This window comes from Filicampus tigris, chromosome 7 (genome assembly GCF_054856515.1).
Source record: "Filicampus tigris isolate MCC_2025a chromosome 7, RoL_Ftig_1.0, whole genome shotgun sequence".
Taxonomy (NCBI): Eukaryota; Metazoa; Chordata; class Actinopteri; order Syngnathiformes; family Syngnathidae; genus Filicampus; species Filicampus tigris.
The window spans coordinates 4,431,700-4,454,799 of record NC_141223.1 but is presented as its reverse complement, the minus strand read 5'-3'; the positions used below and the strand labels follow the sequence as shown (position 1 = coordinate 4,454,799).

Genomic DNA, 23,100 nt, shown 5'->3' with positions numbered 1-23,100 from the left:
AGGAAGTGCTCAGTCCAGGCCGGGCCACGTGTCCTGCAGCTATTCTACAATCCTTTGTGGGATCTATACCTGAATCAATATCAAGGCATGATGTGGAAGAATGAGCAGCGGCTTCCTCAAACCTCTCGACAGGATTGCAAAGATCAGCATAAAGATCCTCAAGTGGGAAGCGGCGGTGGTCCACTGGAAATGACAGAAAAAAATTGAATACTGTGTACCAACACTTCAGAGGTATTGGGACACGGAAGGCGATTCTTTATTTTCGCTGTGGACGTGAGATAAACACGTCGGACATTATATGCGGATGTTTCCATGGAGATCGGCTACACAACTTATCATTCGCACTCCATTTGATGAAAGTGAATACTATATTTGTTGCAACTTATTGCCTCGCAATCATGGCATCAAGCCTGTGCCGTGACCAGGGATGTGTTTCGTGATATAAAGAATATAAAATATCAACTCTACAATACAGCAGCCTGACGCACATCTCTACCAGTGTGGTTATTGCTGTTACCTGCGCCATTACCCTCCTTTTTCGACAATAAGACCACCACATCTTTCTCCTCCCCCTTCAAGACAAGCACCGCCTCCTCACTGCCACTGCTATGATCGGGGTCTCCCAGACCTAGTTCCTCAAAAACCACTCTGCTAGTGACCTTCAATGCTGATGTTGCTAGTGCTAATAGTTAAAACAATAATTATAAAGTATTACGTTCTTGACACGCAATCTATTTTTCAACAGTGCCTAGGAATTTAGACCAAAAAAAAAAAAATTGGTTGGTCATTTGGGAGTCGTCCTGAATTTCCCAATTGCCATCATGCTGGTGGCTGCAACCAAGGGAAAAATCTGAATTCTTGAATTGTCCTCATTCCTTGAGCACTTTTGATGGAAATGCATACCCAAATTTCTCATCAAATTGTTTTACCGTCACACTTTTCAGTATTTAACTTTCACAATCGTGATGTAACATTCATCGCAATAAGCTTGTTTGAAATCCAAGCACATTGCAGGTCACTCAGCGTACCAGACTCGATTGTGTTCTACCACTAAGGTTCCACTCTACCCACATCAATCATCGCCGTGACGGTATTTTTTTTTTTTTTATACACACTCTAATTCAATTCACATATTTTACAACAGTGAAAGATACTTTTTATCTTTACACTTAAAGCTTGATAAAAGCCATGACACATGCACAAAACAATGTATACCCGAGGATACGTTATGGAGACTGGGAGATGGTCAAATAAAGCCACATGCAGATCATACTAAATATGCAGCAGCTTTCTGCACAGCACATAAATCGGATGCTCTCATTTAGTATTCATACTTTTTCAGCCCGTCACTCTACAGGTACACATACTGTCAAAACAGGCTTTTCTGAGCCCATAATTTACGGCAGATAACAGCTCGTGGCACAGGCAGGTGGCTATTAGTCCTGATAAATTATGAATCATCTTTATAACTGACTGTCTAATACTTTCTGGAAATAAATTACGCTTGGGTTCCGGCACATTGGGCGTGCACACAATTCTGTTTATAATGAGGTTTTTTTTTTGTGGTTTTTTTTAAGTGAGTGAAGGTGTATCTGTTTGTATGGTTGCTGTCTGTATTTCTCTGAATATGCTTGAAAAATGAAATCCTTGTGACAAACAGTGTGTGCGTGTGCGTGAGTGTGTTTGTGAAAGTGAACCTGGCAATAACCATAATGTGTCTCTCCTTGTGGGGCCATCCTGATAAAGACAAATGAGCTGACAGCAAAGTGAATTGTGGAAAGCACCAGGCAATATTCACGTTTCCAAACCACACACGCACACACACACACACACACCCTGCACACCCCCGCACACACACACAAGAAACTATGGACTTTTGCTAATGCTGCATTTACTGCCCTGTTTGCCCAATATGCAGCACAACCAATTTCCCCCCCCATTTTTTTTCTTCATGTTCAAGTCTTTTTAACTCATTCGCTGCCATTGACGTATTTCTTTGTCTTTTCACAGTCCAGCCATTCAATCCCAGGAACACATCTCATTTTTTTTTCAATTTTGTTCAAACGTTATTGTAAAAGGTGGTCTGAAAAAGTCTGACAGTGAATGAGTTAAGTTCTGTCACAGTTTTTCATGGTTTCTGTGACAGGCAGTGAGCGGCATAGGGTGGTGATTTCTGGGGGCTCAAAGGTGAACTGCAGTTCAGCCCACGGCCTAGCACGGATGACTATCGTGTTCTGATGGAGTTTCCTCATGTTTTTCACATTCTGTCAAGTCTTAGTATGGATGAAAAGTGGATAGCGGGCAGCTAGGTTAAAGCTAGTTAAAGCTTATTGGTGGGCATTAAGTCGTTATCGTCTGAGATTTTTTTTTTCCACAAGACATCATTCTCTTTCCCGTTCTGTCAGGACGCAATTCATAACAAAACGTCTGAGGAGAAATGCCAGGTGTGGTATTAATAGAAGATGTTTTCTCTCAAACATTTCTCATGAGGCCATGTTAAATAAAAGAGTGTGGTGTGAAAGCAATTTTCTTTACTTTTCTACCAATGTACTCCATATTCAATACATAATTGTATCCTGAAATTGTAGCGCATCATTGTTGTGCGGCCGCATCCGCCACTGAGATTGTTTGTGTGCGGATAACAACTCAGTATTATTTGGATGTGATTTTTTTAGGGGGGGTGTTTAAGAGTAGGCTACATAGGCAAAGCATTTCTTCAGTTTTGAAAAATAACATTTTCATACATTGAGTAAAAGTATCTACAAAATACCTACTGTTGAAACCTGAATGTTTTGTTAAAATTTTTTAATAGAATTTGAATAGTGTGTATGTACTGTATGTATTCGGTGTCCTTAAAGTTTTGCTTGCATTTGATTAATGAAGTATGATGAAATTAACTCACTCACTGCCATTGACGAATTTACTTGTCTTTTCACAATCCAGACATTCAATCCCGGGAATGTCATGTCATGTCATCTTCCAAACCGCTTATCCTATACAGGGTCGCAGGGAATTGCTGGAGCCTATCCCAGCCATCAATGGGCGAAGGCAGACTACACCCCGAACTGGTCGCCAGCCAGTCGCAGGGCACACATAGACACTGTCACTGAGCGGGAATCGATCCCACGCTGCCCGCACACAACTCAGGCGTGTGTACCACTACACTATCAGTGGCCGCCCAATCCCGGGAATGTATTCATATTATTTTCAATTTTTTTTTCAAACGTTAGGGTAGAAGAGGGTCTGAAGATGTCTGGCAGTGAATGAGTTAATATGCCACGAGCAAAATAGTGAGGCAGGAAGCAGCATGTTTAAGTAAAATGGTTGCTCTAACATAAAATCATGTATCATTATTGTTGGGCGGAAACCTCCTATGCCCAAATCTGGTCAATTTCACATTTTTTCCCACAAAGCTTTTCTTGTGGTGAGTCGCTAAGTGGACCTGTTACTTTTATAAACTATTAACCAAATAGAAGTGTTAAAAATGGCTTGCTGTCTTTGACAAAATGACATTATTCGCTCCATAGGCTGAATCAAATAACCATTTGTTTGTGTGTACATGTGTGTGGGTGGGCGGGGGTTGCGGGGGGGGGGGGGGGGGTCTGAAGAGAGCAATGTTTTTGGTGATAAAAATAATGATAAATAATAAATGATTGGCAAGACCAACCTACTTGTTTTTCGAGCATGTCCGTTGCCAAGAATCAATCACCATATCCATTTGTCCTTCCATCTTTCATTCAGTCTGTTTATTTGTTTCCGCTACAGGGGTGATGAAACCACTATCAAATAGTATCAAATAATTATCCTATATGCCAAACGCAAGTGCCATCATTCACCTAAATTGACATCATCACAAGGGGGAAATTGCAATAGGAAGGTAAGATGTGGGCATACAAATTGGCTTGCCGATTCTCACTCGCACGATAATACAGACACACACACACACACACACACACACACCCCGCCAACACGCACACAAATAGATTGAAATGATTGCTCACTCCATTCAACCCTGACCTCGGCGGTGATATCTGCTCCTTCTGCAGGCCACTTTCTCACCGCGGATATGTCAATCACGGGATCACGTTGTGAGAAGGTTAGTGGCTGTCTGTCATTTCCATCAATCCGCCTGCCCCTGGGCATCAAGCATGTCCACACACTCCCGAATCTTCTTAATTGCTTTGAAGCCCTGGGAGCACACGTGCCATTATTTGCTTGTTGTCTAGACATAGAAAATACATATTGTATTCTATAAGGTGCCCTTTTAGACAAAGAGCAGATCATGAGACTGATTTGTGACGCTGAACTCGAACCGGGAGCCTCTTTTTGTAATGGTACTTCCACGGGTCCCCCAATGATCTCCAGACCTAAGAGCAAAAAAACTCTACACGTACACACACACACACACACACGCACAGATGCAAAAAGCCAGAAACAGCAAGTCAAAGGTACAGTACCTTAGTTTATTGTACTTGCCAGAGCAATTTGTAATATTTGCAAGAATGCTAACGAGTATTCCTGTCCCACACTATTCTCGTCACGCCCCGGAAGGGTAACGATGATATTAGTGTATCATCACATCCTCTCCTTTACCTCTGGCAGTATTCTCTGTAGTTTGCACAGGAAAGTATGAAATACTTACACGCATCCAAGTACAAAACACAAAGTCGCAGATGCTGTATATGTAAAGCATATTTATGTATCGTATCGGAATGCACAAATCCACAATTTTGCCTTTTTCATTCAAAACGCCTCTTTGCAATGTTGTTCTTTGTCAAGTCATAAGTTATGTAGTGGTGCAAATTTGCACAGACACCTCCCCAAACATTTGGGCTGCAAACAGACTTCATAAAGCCTTTATAAATGTTTTCATGCATATTTCATGTTTTGATTAGGGCTTTGGTCAGTCATATCCGAGCAATTTTTTTTCAAGGTTCTGAAACACATACATATCAATAAATAAAAGCCCTCTGTCTTTGCTCTTTTTGCATTATGAATGCATGGCATCATATAACATTAGGTTGCAGGGTAATGATAAGAGAACATTGGCGCTGGTTTGATAAGTTATGCATGAAAGGGCCTCTTTCAACCTTTTTGACTTCTCCCTCAACAGAGTTCATTTTCTCAAAGCAAAATAGATATGACCAAACTAAAATTCATACATGGTTAATTAATCTGTTCTTATTAATTTTTTTTTGTGTGTGCATAAACTCATGTTCACTAATTACCGTAAGAAATCACAACCTAAAGGAATTGTTTGGTGTATTAATATTTTTCATACTGACATTACTTCCACCAAGCACAAACTAAACCGATGAGTTGTGTCGTTGGTTGGTTTGAGTTGAACACTTAGAAGCATAAGTGGGGTCAAAAATTATCATAGAGGTTGTAATATGTTTGTAAATTTTACATTTTTATCACTTAATCTTCCACCTATTGCTCAAAGTTGTCTTTGACATGAGAATATTTGGATTTGTATTAGTGTATTTTTTAAGATATTGTTGATTCAAAGATAAACAATACTAATTGGACACGGATTGGTAATCTGGCCAGAACAGAACACCAAGACAAGAAATGTCTCTCATTTTGTTTAAAGATGATGATTTATTATATTTTGGTGAACAAAATAATTCTTTCCTGTTTGGCATGTTAATTGATTACTTTTTAGCTAACATTTTTATCACAAAAACAGCAACATGAAGTCATGAGAGACTTTATGAGGCCTCAGTTCAGTGTGTGTTTATCTGTCGTTGGACTTTGTGTGACCAAAATTAAGGCTTTTTTTTTTATTTTTATTTTTTTTTATTTGCCATGGTTCTTTTTTTTTACACTTGTGTGACTGAGTTCATGCGAAAGAGAAAACTTCAGACAGGAACAATACGTGCACAGTAGCCAATGCAGTCACAGCTGAGAGTTGAGTTTCTGTCCAGAAAGAACTCAGATTTACTGATTCTATTCACTACACCATTCAAATTAATCAAACACCAAAAAAAAAAAAAAAAAAAAAAAAAAAACCACTTCTTTTTGATTGACGACTGACTAGCTAAAAGTAATGTTCAGTGTGCCGTTGCACATCTTTGAATATTCACTCTATGATGAATAGCTGTCACTCATGTTGACTAAGGCTAAAACGACTGCTGCTTTAAATACTTCCCAGAGCCAGACATGTGGTGATCCTTCAATGTCACGGTTTCAAGACTCAAAATGGCCTTCTTCTGCCAGTGCCATAAACAATATGTCCTCACTTGGATCAGGCTTTATAGACCCCTCCTGGTGATACTGTGGTCATAAAAAACGAAATAAATAAAACAATTTGACTAGACTTGTTGAAGCACTTAAAATATCCAATGCTTGCACGCAATCTTGTGTACTCTCATCATTCATTGTGACCTTACATTTATTCAGCATGTTTTAGTGTTTTAAAATAAATATTACAACGGTTATCTTTTCTTTTTTTTTCTTTTTTCAGTTGTGTGACAGGTACGAATGCTGCAATATTATTTGAAACGGTAAAACTAACTGTTAGTAAAATGTGTATCACTGCCACAGTTTGGCTCTGGCTAATTCAATTACTATTATTTCCGAGGGCAAATTTGTGGAAGAATTCCAAACAAAGTGGAGGTCAACCAGTTGGCTTAAAGTGGAAGTCATCGCAATCATTTTTTTTTTTTCACGAATATGTTCTATACAAGCCCTCTAATTGAAACAATGCATTCTGATAAATATTGCACTTGTGGAATAAGTGTTAATCCACTTGTTTTTAGCCACCTCTGGCGGCGGCCATTTTGTCTTTTGTTGACTGAAAATGACATCACAACTGCTCACAACGACCAATCACGGATCAGATTCAGAAAACAGGTCAGCCGTGATTGGTCGCTGTGAGCAGTTGTGATGTCATTTTCAGTCGACAGAAGACAAAATGGCCGCCCCCAGAGATGGCTAAAAACAAGTGCATTTTGCTACTTAATTTATATTCCACAAACGCAAAATTAATCAGAATGCTATGTTTGAACTAGTGGGCTTGCTGGGAACATAATCTTGAAAAAAATATGTTTCTGTTGACCGCTTTAAAAGGTTACCTATGGTGGTCAGAAGGAAAAATATATATTGTTTATCAAGAGAAATTGCATCCATAACCGTTTTGGTTATACTGGTTGTATTAAAAGCAAACTTATACTCATGGGATCTTTCCGTCCAAGACGTCATGGCAGCGAATGTGCATAGACATACTTGCTCCTTCTTGGGCTGCTGCAAGTGGAGCCGTGACGTACAGTGATGTTGTTGAAAGGCGAGACTGGCTCTGGATCGGAATGGATTGGCTGCCACAGGCATAACCTGCTCGCACAGGATTCTGGTCTATGAAAAAGCTATCATGACGGAATGCAAAGCGTATGAATGTCTCAATAACAATGATTTAAAAAAAAAACAATGATAAGTAGTAATTGGCCATTAAAAAGGAAGGCCAAATGAGTATTTGTCACATCAGACACACACACACACATATTCGTAAACTCCACCAGTCGCCACTGACGACACAAATAAACTTAACCTAATAGTCAGACACATGGAAATACATATATATATATATATATATATATATATATATATATATACACACATATATACACACAGATATATACACATATATATATATGTGTGTACACATATACACATATACATATACCTACATATACATATACACACATACACACACATACATACATATATATATATATATATATATACATATACATATATATATATATATATATACACATATACATATACATATATATACATATATATATATATATATATATACATATATATATATATATATATATATATATATACAAATACATCCCAAATGTGAAATGACAAAAAGGCAAAAGTTAAGCCGCCGCTGTGGCATGGGTAAGCTCTCAGAAGGACACCTCTCTGCGGGAGGTTCAGATCGAGCAGTGAGCACAAGGAGAGAGATGTTGGATTAAAAGCAAGAGGCAGCTGTTACAATAGTAGGGGGCCCGGACTAAAGACACACGCACAGACACACACAGATAGACAGGCGCACACAAACATTAATGATGCATTTGCCTTGGTGAGGTGAAGCCAAACATGTACTGCTTATATTCTCAAGGCCACAGTGTGGGTAAGAACTGCTACAGAAGCACACACATGCATATCCAAATGTTCAAAGCACCCGAAGCGCAGCTGTGAAACTGACTTTTCCCACAGAGGAGCTCCAACCCTCCATATGGGTCAAGCTGACACTTTCACATCAAATCCAAAAACAATTTGACAGTCAAATATTTTTATGTTTCCACTTTACACCTGCCAAAGCTACAAACAGCATTTTTGGCATTTTCATTCCTCCAAAGATTATTTCCTTCAAACCACTTACAACATTAATGCCACGGAATTGCTTAGTCAGAACCGAAGATGCAAAACAAAAACAAATGGATAAAAATACAATTCAGCCTCTATGATCAAACAAGTCAGTCTGCATGCTTCTGTTTTTGAGGTAACACATTTTCCCCCCCGATAACATATAATGAAAATACAAAGCTATTATTGTATTCTATATTCTATATATTATTCTATTCTATTCTATAATATTCTAGGGTCCGATTTTTATGAACTGTACAGGCATTGTTTTAAGTTAATGACAATGATAATTCAAAAGTCAGCCATGGATAAAAATAATATTATTACTATAAAATGAAAACCAATAAAACACTCTAGTGAAAGTTTAGTCAGAATTGTTGACGGACACCCGTTTAAAATTAGAGGCGGATCAGCCTATAGTATGTACTATTTTGTTTTACCCTCTGAAAAAAAGGTGAATGATGGGCGACGGAAGGGTACCCACGCTGCAGACGGATGACGAATAACGGACGCTCAATTTGTAGTAAAATGCCCACCTATGCTAACTCTACGTTTAAACCCTACTTCTAAACCGTAGCCCTAGTTTCAAACCCAACTTCATAACCCTAGTTTCAAACCCTAAACCTAGTTTGAAACCCTACCTCTAAACCCTAAATCTGGTTTGAAACCCTTCCTCCAAACCCGAACTCTAGTTTTAAACCCTACTTCTAAACCTTGACCCTACTTTTAAACCCTTATTTTAAACACTAACCCTAGTTGAAAACTCCAATGTATGTATACCAGCTGGTCTAGAATCCCTGCGGTAAAAGGGAATTCAATGTACGGTATATATTTATTAAACAATGAGGATAAGCGGTATCGATAATGGATGGATAGATGGATGTTTATTTAGTTGAGTGTAATTTAGCAGCTTGGTGATGAAGTGCTGACTCCATGGATAAAAGTAGAATCTGCACTTAATCTTAAATGGGGGCTTTTGTGCATTTTTTTTTTTTTTAGACACTTGGCTGAACAAGTAGCAGTTACACTGGTCATTCACTGTCACACCGATGGAAAATCGAGAGCCTTCAATTAACCTTACGTGCATGTTTTTGGAATTTGTTAGAAAGCGGAAGTTCCGCGAGAAACTCCTTGCGACCAAAAAGGAGAACATGCAAACTCCACACGGGAAGGCGATCTGTGCGTGTCAGCCCTTGAATACAATCCAAAGGCAGCAAAATATATAAGCACTTATGAAACTGATCATGACTGCATGAATAATTAACTGCAGTAGTTAATTACTTCAAGATTCCGTCACCTGATTATCCACGCATATATCTTCAAGCGTGCTGATGACGTGAAAAATATCTGCTTCTGTTATTAGACTGGTGTCTCTTATTACTAAGGTCAATATCTGTAACATATTAGAGTGCAATATCAAACTACCAAAGGTAATTTGACATATATCACCATGCATAAACCAATGTGGAAGGAAATTAATGATTACATTTGTGATAAGCGAACTGTTATGGAAGAAAGTGTGTGTGTGTTCAACCAAGGCGGCATACTTATACGGTAGCTTCTACATGTGAATATTACTGCGTCTGTTGCAGGTGTGTGTGAGAATACGCGTCCAGGAAAATGTGTTTGCGAATGTGTGTTTGTCATAGCTCCTCCCACTCATTAGAGCAGGACGTATCTACATGTGGCATTTACCTCTGACCTCTGATCCACGGCAAGCACAATTACTGAAAGGCCAGGTTCCTTAACGAATGTCCGTCATGTCCACTGCTTTCTCTCCTACTTGCTGTCAGACCATTTTTTTCCCCCCCCTACCTTTCGGTGCTTGTTGTTATGCAGATGTAAACTAAAAAAATGTCAAGAAAATGTACAATTGTGTTTTAATTGAAATGGCTGTTACCTCTGATGTTTTGTTGAACAGGAGCAACAATCGAGACTACGAGGGAGTGAACTAAACTGGAGGACTGATTAGGTGCAGCCGCATTCCTTTCAATTCTTTTCTCTGGCAATTGTTTCTCCAACCCTAACATAAATCAGTAGGTAATAGACCGTACTTCCAGAAAGCGCGGGATGAAGGGATAAAGAGAAAATTATACCAAGCATCTTCTCTTTGACAAGACATCGGAAGCAGAGTCACAGCCTCAACCAACTTTTCAAAAGATGGGGGTCAGTGGTCACAGAGATGGCTTGAGATGAGAAAAGAAGAGGCGGTTGCAAAGGTCGAGGTAGATGAAGAGTTGAAGGGAGCTGAAATGGATGGGGGAGTAAACCGAATGTCCATTTTGGCCTGTGAAAAGGAAGACATTGTGCTGTCAGGAAGCTGGGATGGGCCCTCGTGAGGATAAGAGGTTCAGATAATGGATGGATATAAAACATCAATAATTTATTAGACTGACAGTGATTAAAATAGTGCAAACTTGGTGCCATGCTGGCTGGATCGCACCGTTTACAGACAGCCGTGGTCACACGACGCCACCAACCGTATAAACATTTTAACTTTATAAAAGCAAACGCTTGTATTACGTCCTCTTCCCAAACTTGTTCAATATCCCGAGTGATAGAATATGAGCCTCAGAGGTGGGCATTTTACTCAATTTTGCTGGTCCGTCATTCGTCAGCGGCCTGGGTACCCATCTGTCATTTGTCAGTCCGCCATTTTTCAAGCCGAACGACATTGTAATCGTAAGTTGGTCAGTCCTTCAGTTAAGTCGGTCGGTTAGTCTGTCAGGTCCCTAACCCCAACCCCAAAACACCTCAGCAAAACAGGCGTCCGTCACTGACGGACCTCTTAGCGGTTCGTGACGATTACTCTGACGGGCGAAAAATCCATTTCCGTCAGTCCGTCAACCGTCAGCAAAACTGGCATCAGTCAGTGACGGACTGACGGACCGGAATGCCCACCTCTGATGAACTTACTAAACCCATTTCTATAGCCGAAAATGTACCCGGACAAAAATCTGTGCATCTGTGAGTTAAAAAAAGCACTTTGAGCACCGCGGTGCAGAAAACAGACATAATTGAGAAACCTCCCATTAAAAATTCAATGATAAGAACGAAAACAATTTGTTAACAATTTCCTACGGTCAATTCTCCACAGCGGTGCTTGTGTGCAACTTCTGCGAGGGCGGGGCTCTCTTTCTGGTGAGGTGACAGATCTGTATTTGAATCAATCCGACAGTACAATGCCCCACTGTATGAGGGCAGGGAGAGCTTAGTGATTAAAAAGCCACAATGAAATACACACCTGCACATCAAACATTAGTCAACTTTTAATAAAAGCAGGATGCTCCAAAGGCAGGAAAAAAAAAAAAAAAAAAAAAAAAAACACAGCAAAGCTACTTGCTCCCTCCTCTGAAAACCTCTCTGGAGATCAGGATGAATGGAAAAGGGTCTGGGAAGAGGTGTGAGCATATTTAAGTGTGCGAAATGAGGTAATGTAATTTGCTTTTGTTTAACCTCGCGCTGTCGGGTCTCTTGTTTTAATAGAGTAGTCGATTAGTTTTTCAATCCAACATAATTGAGTAAGTGATAAAGAATACTCCTTATCGTACCATTGCACTCCAAAGCCAAATCTTTCTTGCTCTGTCGCACCGTGCTCTGTCCTACTTTTCCACACTTTAAAACAATCATTGTAATCCATGAACAATCTCCTTTTGTCAAAGAGGAATTATTTTCCAATAGAGTATGGGTGATTTGTTTGGTTTTTTTTTTTTTTTTTTTTTAAACCAATGCATCACTTTTATTTCATCAACGGGCCAAAAAATGGATTTTCTCTTCTCGACGCTTTCATCAGTCAACTGCTAGAGCATGTAAAATTCTAAACAAATATTTGGCATTTGCTTTCATTGGCATCCCTAATGGGGAGTGATTTTAAGTAACATACACAAAAGGATGGGATGGATTGCACGTAAATGGCGGTGATGTAATTGGATCTGAGCCATTATCGCTCAAAAGCTTGCGCCGCAAATTAGCATAACTAATGAACTGCACTTAAACCAGATTTTCACGCAATATGACAAACCAGCACCCAAACTGGCGGCTAAATTAGTGCTAAACAAATAATCAGCGATGCCCACAAGAGTCTCTGCTCCCATCTCCTTACCAGCTGCCTCTCTGATGTTTGTTAAAGTTCATGACTTACATGAGCTTAAGGGTTCAGACTACAAAGGGGCTGTCGAGCAGTCTATTACTGTAAGCTGTTTGATTGTGATTATCTTCACAAGTGAAGGCTTGCACTCTTTTAAACTTTTTGCCCCTTGTGTGAACAATGAGGAGGGTTGAGGGGTGAGAAGAAGGGGGCATAAGCCCAGTAGGGCACTGAAATGTGCAGACTTGAGTCAGTTACTGGAGCCCAGAGTTCAAAGTAAACATGGTGAAGCTGAATTTAGCTGTAATGCTGCACACAGACGGAATTAGCTGCCAAGTGTGTAAATGCGTTATATGCAGGTTAACGCTGTTTTCCCATAGCTGTTGCTTAAAATATTAAAAACTTTTTAAATCGTTTTTTTCTTTTTAGTTATTTTAGAAACCTACTTGTATTTCTTTACTTTTAAATGCTTTTAAAGTTTTCCCTTAATGTGTTTTAATGTTGTCGATGTATGTTCTTTTAATCATTTTTGAAAGCTGCTTTTCTGGTATCACATGAAGAGAACAGTGGTCTTGCTTTTTAAAAGAACCCAACACAACACGTACGTCGGTACTTGACCCAGTTAGGGATGAAAAGAGGGACGGACGAAAACCCATTTCCGTCCTTGCTTAGTCCGTCCTTTTTAAAAGACTTCACGTCCAGTCCGTCCGTCCACAAGACGGGCGTCCGTCGGACCGTTCCCTCCCTGGGACGGAATGCCCATCTCTGGTTGTGTCTTTGCTTTAGTCAGGCAAATTGCGTTGCCTTGTGTATGAAAAGTGCATTATAAATACAGCTGCCTAGCCTCGTAGGGTGTACAAGACAAACAGGTCCTAGGAGATGTAAATGACTCTTGAATGAGTTGCAAAACAACAAGTGAGGAGAACTCACACACTGACACAAACAATCACATAAGAGACCACCTGTCTCCAAGAGTGCACTTCACAGCAGTGGACTGTGCTTGCCTTGTCCAATTTCATACCATCCACCTATACGGGTGCTTCCAGTTCCTTATAAATCTACTTTGCACACTCTTCTGCATGGACTCCAGCAAGTATATTTCTGCTGCCGCAATGTCAATGTCTCTTGCGCGCTGATTTTAAAGGGAATGAGAGAAACTGCTTCCAGCAAGTCAGCCGTGTTCACTCCCACAATGGCGCAAACATCCGTTTCTAACTGCACATGTCTGCCAAAATACAAAAAGGACGAAAACTCCACCCATGCGCAATTAGACCGTGCTTTGCAATAGACTTGCCATAGGCACAAAAGTAGGGCCCACTATCTCCAAATTGATTTTAGAATGTACTAAGGCACCTAAAAATCCTTTTGAATGCCTCATTTGCACTCAGGTAGTTTGACTGCATTTTTCTCCAAATTGATTGTGTCAGCTCATTAAGATGACCATTAGTCATTGTCTTTGTTTCATAATGAAAAGCCATTCAGTGCTTTGGCAGTATTGCCTTTATTATCTCTGTGATTCTATGCCTATTATGTTTCTTAATGATGACGTGAGACTTCATTAAATGGCATATAAAAAAAAAACACGGCTCATCCTGGCCTTCAAAATGACCATCATCCAAACTATTGAATTAATCTCTGACAAAGTCAATATCACCATAATATTATTGTCCTCGGATTTGGTGCACAACAATGGACGTTTTTATCAATAGAGGTGACAAGTGTGGTAATTTTAGGTACACATTTAGATTAAAAAAAAAAAAAAAGAAAGTTTCCTCGTTAGCTTCAGGATGCAGAGGGAAGACAACAATGGTGACACAAATGCCACAAACAAATTGGTGTGAGTCTTCACATTGTGGAAAAGAAATTCCAAAAAAGCAGAACTTGTAATGGGGACAGGGAAAGCAAAATAAAATGCTGCACAATAACAACATATCTGTCAGATGTCTGATCACTCCTTATATAGGGTACTGACTTATTCTAACAGTTCCAAAGTCATATGAGTCATACAGTAGTCCAAACAAAATCACAGATCCTTTCTGTTGCATTAGGAGTCATCAGGTTTTTACTTTCATTGGTCTGTCAGAATCTTTATTTGTCTTCATTTTTAAAATGTTCTTTAAGAAAAGAAAGATGATAACATCAGAACCAAAATAGCTCTTCTTACCAGAGGTAGATTTTTTTTACCAACAGATTTTTTGGGGCACTTAAATTTCTCGTTTCTCGTACATTTCTCGATGCCAAAATGTGACTGAATTCACTGAGAATGATTCTATTCTATTCTATGTCCATTAGTAATTACCAGGAAAATAAATTCTATGTCTCTCATATCAAAGGTCAAAAAGCTTCCTTGAACAGATTGCATTCAACCTTTAGCAGTATTCATCCGTTCCACTTTTTTTTTTTTTTTAACGTCGATCCTGTCCAAGGTCCTGTAAATAAAAAATTGTGAATCATACACTACAAGAAGAAGGGATTGTCATTCTTGCCGGGTAGAAAAAAAATGGAAAAATAAGTGTTAAGAGATCAAGACAACAACAATAAGTAGGCTATCATTCAAATAAAATGCCTCAGGCTTTAAGGCACCACTAAAAATGCATGCTAGAGCCTGATTTACAAATAGAGGTAATGCAGCTGCACATATGTGTTTACGTTTTTTTTTTTTTTTTTTTTTTTTCAAAATTTGTGCAATTCATCCGTGCATATTTTTGTCTTTTATTAGTGTCACCGGCTCAATGGGCTTTGAGAGGGGCTGTTGGCTAGTTGGTCTTTTTCCTCTGTTTTCAAATGCAATCTTAATGGCTGAACAATTATGCCAGTTTTTTTTTTTTTTTTTTTTGGGTGGGAAAACTCCTGAAAAGTGATGATTTTGGAGGTGCTTTTATTCAACAGCGAAATAATCCCACCTTTAAACCTTATTCATCCTGCTCAACCACATACATTTGAATCATATGCAGCCCTGACTGTTTCAGCTTAACGTTGATTCTGCTTTTGTCTTTTTTACACCTTTTGATTGTCAGGACCAAAGAGGAAATGGGACATTCCGTGTTCCCGGAATTCCTTACACAGTATTACAAGTGATATAGCCTGACTTCTGTATTGAACCCATCTGAAAGGAACATAATGGTGCTGTGCAGCAAAGTGGGTTATTTGATGGTAAGAAGAAAGACTGAAAAGGAACAAGAGCCAGACTCGTTGCTTCTACAGTGAATAACTAATTCCACTCTTTAAAAAGGGAAGAAAGGACAAGTAAAGGAGAAGAGACTCAATGGGACTGATCGGTTCAGTTCTAAAACCGGACATGTACAACAGGGATTGTTTCTGATGACAATACGTTATAATGACGGATATCTAAGTTAGCTAAAGTGTGTAGTGTTACTTAAAATTCTAGCGCAGTCTTCTCTGGCGCTAATTAAAGATACACAGGATGAAAATAGGTGAAAAAGGAGCAAGGTTCTGACTTGTGCAGTCTCAACTGAATGGACTTGAGGAGCATATTGTCATGCCTCGAAGCCAGGATTCGAAAGTAGATAGACAGACTGCACAACAGCAAACCTAATTAAGACCCAGTTGAATAGACAAGAGCAAAGATTCATTAAATGTGAGGTAAGACAAGTTAACCAATGGGAACTGAAACAGAGACGGCTGACTGTTGATACTCAAGTGCAGCGAATTAACGCAGGAACGTCTGTCTGAGTGTGAAACGTTCATGTACTTTCCTAAGAATATTAAGAGTGACCGCTTACTGAATAAACTAAAAACTAATGTTATTGGCTTCTCAAAAGAGTCGACATTAAATTGACAACTCAAGCCATAATTACTTTACTCATTTCCATTAACTTAGAAATGTTACCAACTTAAAATTAGTTGGTAAAAATATACACTGATAAAAAGTGTATAGCGGAGACAGGGATGAGATGTCATTGTTGCAAAAAATCAATAATTCATGTTTTTTTTTTTTTTAATGTAAGGTATGTTATTTCCACGCTAGCAAAAGACTGATGATTTCAGTTGCTATCATATTCTGGCCTGCGGGTGTTAGATTTGATTTAAAAAAAAAAAAATTCTGCAAAATTATTAAAATCTTTCTGGGTAGAGCTCCTCAGGTCATGCGCACACAGTATTGAACATCTTATTCCGTAGGGGAGCAAATAAAGCAATGTAGCTTCTGTGTGTTTTTGCGGCCGCATCTAGGAAAGTTCACCAACATAAGACAACCTGAATAATCATCATCAAACAGACTTTGAACATTGCTTTAAAAAATACGATTCCAACTGATCACCATCAACCATTTTGCTCCACACGAATCACTCTCGAGGCTGGAAAAGCATTACCCCAGCATCTTCGCAGATTAACCAGCATTCTGCTTCTTTTTTCCTCTCAGATGAGCCATCCAATCGTGTTCTCTGAGAAATCCAATTTAGGACACGTCAGTGAGTCTAATATTCATGCGCGCAGGAACTATGGAATGGGGAAAGGTGCTAGGATTGATATGTTGTTGTTGTTGTTGTTGTATCCCCATTAGCTCTCACAATATACAAGAACTAACCTTGCTGGGGTCCATACTAGTGAAAGACAAAAATTATTGTCAGAATACATCAGCGTAAATATATAATATATATAATATTAATCATATCATAATAATAATAATATTAAAGTAATATAATAGTAGCGGATACTCAAAGAAATCATAATGGAAATAATACAAATTTCAAAGGAGAAAAAAAACACACACAACCCCCTATTCTCACATAACGATATTCCACCCCACACCAAGGTATGTGTTAAGGGAAACGAACCCCAGCATATCTTTATTATGACTATTTTTTCTATTAAGCATTTTTTAACTTATTTTTGAAAGTGGACTTTGTTTATGTGTAGCTGTTACTAAATAGTGAAAGGCAAGGCAATTTAAAAGTGATGACTTGAGGACCTGCAAAATTGTGCAAAGCGTCGATTGCAGGAATACATTCATCTTGACAAGAAGACATTTTCTGTCCTTTTTCATTATCCCCAAAATATATTCAGACAAGCAATCTCAATACAAATATGCATAAAGGACCTGATCATATGTTGATTGAATGATTCACTCCCTCCGGAGACGTGCACATTCTATTGAGATGCAAAACAAGAGCTCATAAAAAAAAATGTCAAGAGGATTAGCAAAGTTATTATTTTCTTAATGTTGTTTTTGATACACTTCATTCAAAAAGGAGCAGCCTCCACAAGGGGTTTAAGAGAAGGGTGGGGGGGGGTGAGATAATTAAGAAAGGCAATTGACAGAAATCTGAAAAAAAAAAAAAAAATCTCACGACCTGCCTTCACATTTCGTCTATCAAATTATTGCTGAATTTTTTCTATATAAAACAAAATGTTAACCGTAGTTTACTTATTTCTGCACTTGTTTGACAAATAAGAATGGTCCAATTCTATAGTATTTTAAAAACGGACTGTACAGTTACGAAATTGTTTGTGATAGCAACAGTTCTGTCATGTTTGGTCTGTTTTTTTTTTGTTTTCTCAGTATTTCTGTGTCTTTCTCGTTTATGATTATTGTGTCCGCCTGTGTGCATTCCACCCACTAGTGTTAGCCAATCAGCTCCCTCCTAACTTGCGCGTCTCATCCAGGTGTTTCTCGTTGTGTCGTCAGCATGCCTGGATTTAAGTTCCTAGATTTGTTCGGTCCTTGTCGGATGTTACTAAACTAGTCTCAAAGTGTCTAGTTAGTGTGAATTCAAAATGAAATGCATTCCATGGGCATTTATGCATCAAACACAAAGTCTACTTTTAGTTTTATTATTTAACATGCATGGTTGTAAATGTATAATAATTAGCATGTTTGCCTATTAAATCCATCGTTGTGCAGGATGTCTGTGTCATACAGCCCATCATTCTCGATCAAACTTACCTGCATGGTGTGCCATGAGCTAGCAGCCACACATCCTGGCAATGTGGTTATTAAAGTGATGAGACATGAAGGGTGTACTGAAGCATAGTAGTTGTCTCGTGTGCCAGTTCCTTCATGAGATGACAGCAGATTAAAATGTCATGTTGTAAAGACACCCAGGAGTCATCTTTCAAGGCAGGAGTTTCCTGTGGGCTCAGTAAAGTATGTTCCGAACCTAAACTAATGATAGATGGGATAGTAATCTATATTTTCAATATTTGGAATGATTTGATATGGTATCACTCTGATTGTCAAGTGAGTTTAACCAGCCACACATTTAACTCATTCACTGCCATTGACGAATTTATTTGTCTTTTCACAGTCCAGCCATTCAAGCCCAGGAACATAATTTTTTTTCAAATGTCAGGGTAAAAGAGGGTCTGAAAATGTCTGAATGAATGAGTTTAGTACTATCACTTGGAATCCACGGTAATCGAGGCAACTGGACTTTTCTTGTTCGGTGAAGACGGTCACCAGTCATGCCGGGCAACAACAACAGCACCCTTTTGTCGCCATCCAAAGGGGACACACGGATCAGAGGCATAAATAGGGAGAGTTCTCACATTCAAAGATTTGAATGCCTAAAAAGTGTAAATAATTTCATAAAGACTTTAAAGTTACTATGTTACTTTATAAAAAGAGTTTTAATATAGTTAGCAATAATTGTAACTGTTATTGTGTGTGTTTTTTTTCATCACAAAAAGTGTATATATGTACTGTAATGACAACTTGTCTTTAACTTGAATACTTAGATGCGTCATAGTCATAAGCTGTTGCTTTTTATTTGAGCCTTCCAGAGCAACAAACAAGCTCCAAATGACAGAACATGAAAAACTAGATCAGAATGTGGGGGACCTCATCACAACATGACAGGCCAGGAGGGAAGGTACTCATACCCGCGGTAGACCGCAGGCCAAACCGTAGTGCACCTTTGAGCCTTCCTCATGGCCCATCTTGGATACCATGGTCGAAGAAAAAAATAACCAAAATCCCACGGCGTGTTATATTTCCAGCAAACAGGGCTGAGCTGAGGTCTTATGACGTTTCATGTGCTATGCTTACGTCTCCTGTGATGGCATGCATGATAACGGTTCGACCTCCACCCTTCAGGACGTTTTAATCACTTAACTCAAAATTCTAATTTGTTGCATGTTTGAAGCTGATGTGCAAAACTCAAAATAAAACGTGAAATATGCTCAACCGCCTGCATCACAGTATAACAACTCAATGTTTTATCTTCAAACAGTCAAATCATTTACATTATGCAATATATATATATATTTTTTTTTTCTCATAACAGCATTTTAATGAGTGAACAGTTACTTGTAATTTCTCTCTGTACTGAATTATTTACTCAGCAGCTGCATTTATCATTTTTGGTGGTAACATATTTGCATTAATTGTAGTTCGACCAGACACTTTTAGAGGTCAGGACAAAATGACTTAATCAATACTGATGGCCATGCGTTTGGCCTTTTTCACCTTCAAATCCATTAGTTACAGAAGGAAAATGCATCATGGCTCCATCTTACTATATGGCATTTTTTTTAGGATTATGATGCATTATTGCAATGACCTTTAGGCTACACACACATTTATGGTGTACGTTTCATCCTCTCGCTTGGTCTTGATGGCACATGCTCACATATTTGTGGGCCTGTGCAGATTCATATGGTCCCTTTTTATGAGCTTCATCAGACAGAGGGAGGTCACTGTAAAGGTTACTGAGGTTCAAGCTTATAGCCTCATTAAATGTTTTATGAGAAAGGCTGAGCAGTCATGCATATCACCTCCCAATCCTTTCAATAAGACAGACCAGAGCAGGCTATCCAGCTAAAAGAGAGTTACAGCCTAGACTCCCTGGATACTTCATCATGAAGCATCATGGCACAATATTGCCAAGCTAGTTTACTTGTCTTCAATCTTATTTAATCAGAATGATTCATGCAATTTCATGTCTGCTAATCATTTGGAATAATAACTGCACCGCAGCTGCATCTGCTGTAGTGTATTTAATGTAGGTGGTAAAACGCAACATACATTTGCACATTTTATAAACTGATTTGCACAATTTCATTTTTTTTTTCATCATCAATCAAGTTTAACACCATAGGACTGTATTCAGTATCATAGGGTCACTTGTAAGATGTTTTGAATTTAGTGTAACCTCTTGGGGAATATTTTCATATTTTTATGTAGAGGTTCATCACTGTATTAGAGTCAGTGTTATAAACAGCGTTATACTTGGGTGCAAACCAAAACATGGCTGTTTTCCAGCATGGGGTTGATTAGTCCCGGGTGAAATGGAAAAAAAAAAAAATCACAATATACCAGGCCATTTTCTAGCACGGTAAAATTATACCACAATATAGATATGTTCAGTTATTCTGTAAAAAAAAAAACATATATATATATATATACATATACATCCATATATATATACATATACAGACACATATATACACATATATACATATACATACACACATATACATATACACGTATACATACATATACATACACATACACACATACAAATGCCATAGAGAATGTCGCAAAAAAGAAAACTAGAAGCCGTAAATGTTGCTGCGGCATTACTTCTTTTGCAAAAATAGTTTCTCATTCTTTTTAGTCACTTAGAAAAACAGAGTGCATGCATATTAACAATAATAATGACCAATCACGGCTCAGATTCAGAAAACAGGTCAGCCGTGATTGGTCCTTGTGAGCAATGTCATTTTCAGTCGACAGAAGACAAAATGGCCGCCCCCTGAGATGACTAAAAACGAGTGGATTAACACTTATTCCACAAACGCAATATTTATCAGAATGCCCTGTATGAATTAGTGGGCCTGCTGGGAACATATTCTTGAAAAAAAATGTTTGCGTTAACTTCCGCTTTAAGGAGGATAAATGACAGTAAAAACGATAGGAGAGGATTGGCACGATAACGCTTCTATTGTCTCCGCGACATATATCGTCATATCGCCCAACTCTAGTGTTGATGGTTTGAAATACGGTCGTACATCAGAATATACAAGTACCGTACATGAACACTTTCGCCGTTGGCCACCTCTGAAAGCAGTCATTTAATTAGCCTGAGGAGATGTAGCTCTTAGGCAAGACAAAAATCATGAGTTCAAAACTAAAAAAGGGCACGACGGAGTAAACGAATTGTAGGAAATTAGGTGAAGTGCTTAAATGACAGAGTGGAGACAACCAGATAGATGTAAACTCTTTCTTCTAAGACTAAAATGAGAAATGTCACTTCTTGCCCTGAGTCCCAGGCTCATTAAAACATATCACCAGTCGCGTCATGGGGGGACCCAGCAGAGACATGGCTGTGACCTATTCTGATTCGCCAACATTAAAAATATTAAGCCAGTAGAAGTGAGGGGATAAAGATAAGAGACGGGCGTTAAGGACCGAAGGGTTGGAAGGGGTGTTGAGGCAGACAAGTAGCCGGCAGAGGAAGGAGTGTGCATTTGATGGCCTCGCTTCATCTCTCAGCCTCTGTCGATCCCTACTTTCTTCTCCTCCAGCCTGCCATGGGGGCTAATGTGCCATGAAATATGTACTGAAAGCCAAGCTCAGGTGCTGTCATAAAAAGAATAGGAGACAGTCTGGTTTGCCTGTGCATGTGTGTGTCTGACTCCGTGTACACACATTTTCCAATGAAGTGCAGTGTAATGGAGAAAATGCTAATGTGGTGCTTGAGGGAGCATTACAACAATTTTATGCCAGCGTGTGTGAATCAGGTATTCTGATTATGGTGGTGGAGTACATGACCACATTGCACTGAAACGTCTCGCTTATGGAAACTGAACAGCTAAAACCGAAAACCGAGCTGTTAAGCTTTGCTAAAACATGTAGCCATTAGCACTGGGTATCATTTATTAGATCACCTATGTTTTTAAATCAATGCAATGATAGAACTGTGAGGTGAGGAGCAAAATTTGGACTCAGATGCAGACGGGACACGGAAGTGGCAAAGTAAAAAGTTTTTATACAAAAATACAAAGTAAGAGGAAAGAACAGGAACTGAGTGCAGCAAGGCACGGAAGAAAGCTTGACCTCCTGACGTGTCACTGAGTAACTTGAACTTACGTGGTTGACAGTTGTAAATGAAATATCTCGAAAGAAAGACACTGATTGATTTTGTCCCTTGACACCGTGCGCCTCGGCCTTTGCGTTGTATATAAACCGATTATTTGTTTTCAAAAGAGAAATAAAGGCAACATTTCGAAGACGGCTGGCCTCTGTACTGAATTGGATAAGCACTGCCAGGTTTTGTGATGGAATGGACTGAGTCTAAATCATATGACGTGTAGCTGGGGACTAGTTGACGCCACTAAAGTGAACATGACAGTATGGGATTGTACGCTAAGTGAAAAATGAGTTCGCACTGTTCAGAAAATGTATTAAAATGGTAAAAAAAAACGTACTCTGTTATTTGTCAGAAACCTTTAAAGACAAAACTTTCAGCCTCAAACACCTGCTTACAAGAGTCTCCTATTCACTCTTTAACCAGCCTCGTTTTATCATACACTCATCTATCTCCATTCTTCCAATAACTTGCTATCATCCATCTTTGTAGTTATCCATCCATCTGCCCATTCATCTATTAATTCCGTATTCCCTTTCTCTTATCTTATTTTCAGATAAGCCTCCTTTTCTTTCACCC

General features: G+C 38.9%; 1 long non-coding RNA gene and 1 pseudogene across 1 annotated transcript in view; both read right to left on the bottom strand.

Annotated features, from left to right (window-relative positions):
• LOC147144478 (uncharacterized) overlaps nt 1-23,100 on the bottom strand; it is a 109,337-nt gene that overhangs the window by 12,781 nt on the left and 73,456 nt on the right. The gene's annotated exons all lie outside the window — the stretch shown is intronic.
• Nucleotides 1-23,100, bottom strand: part of LOC147144479 (uncharacterized) — a 95,322-nt pseudogene that overhangs the window by 2,119 nt on the left and 70,103 nt on the right.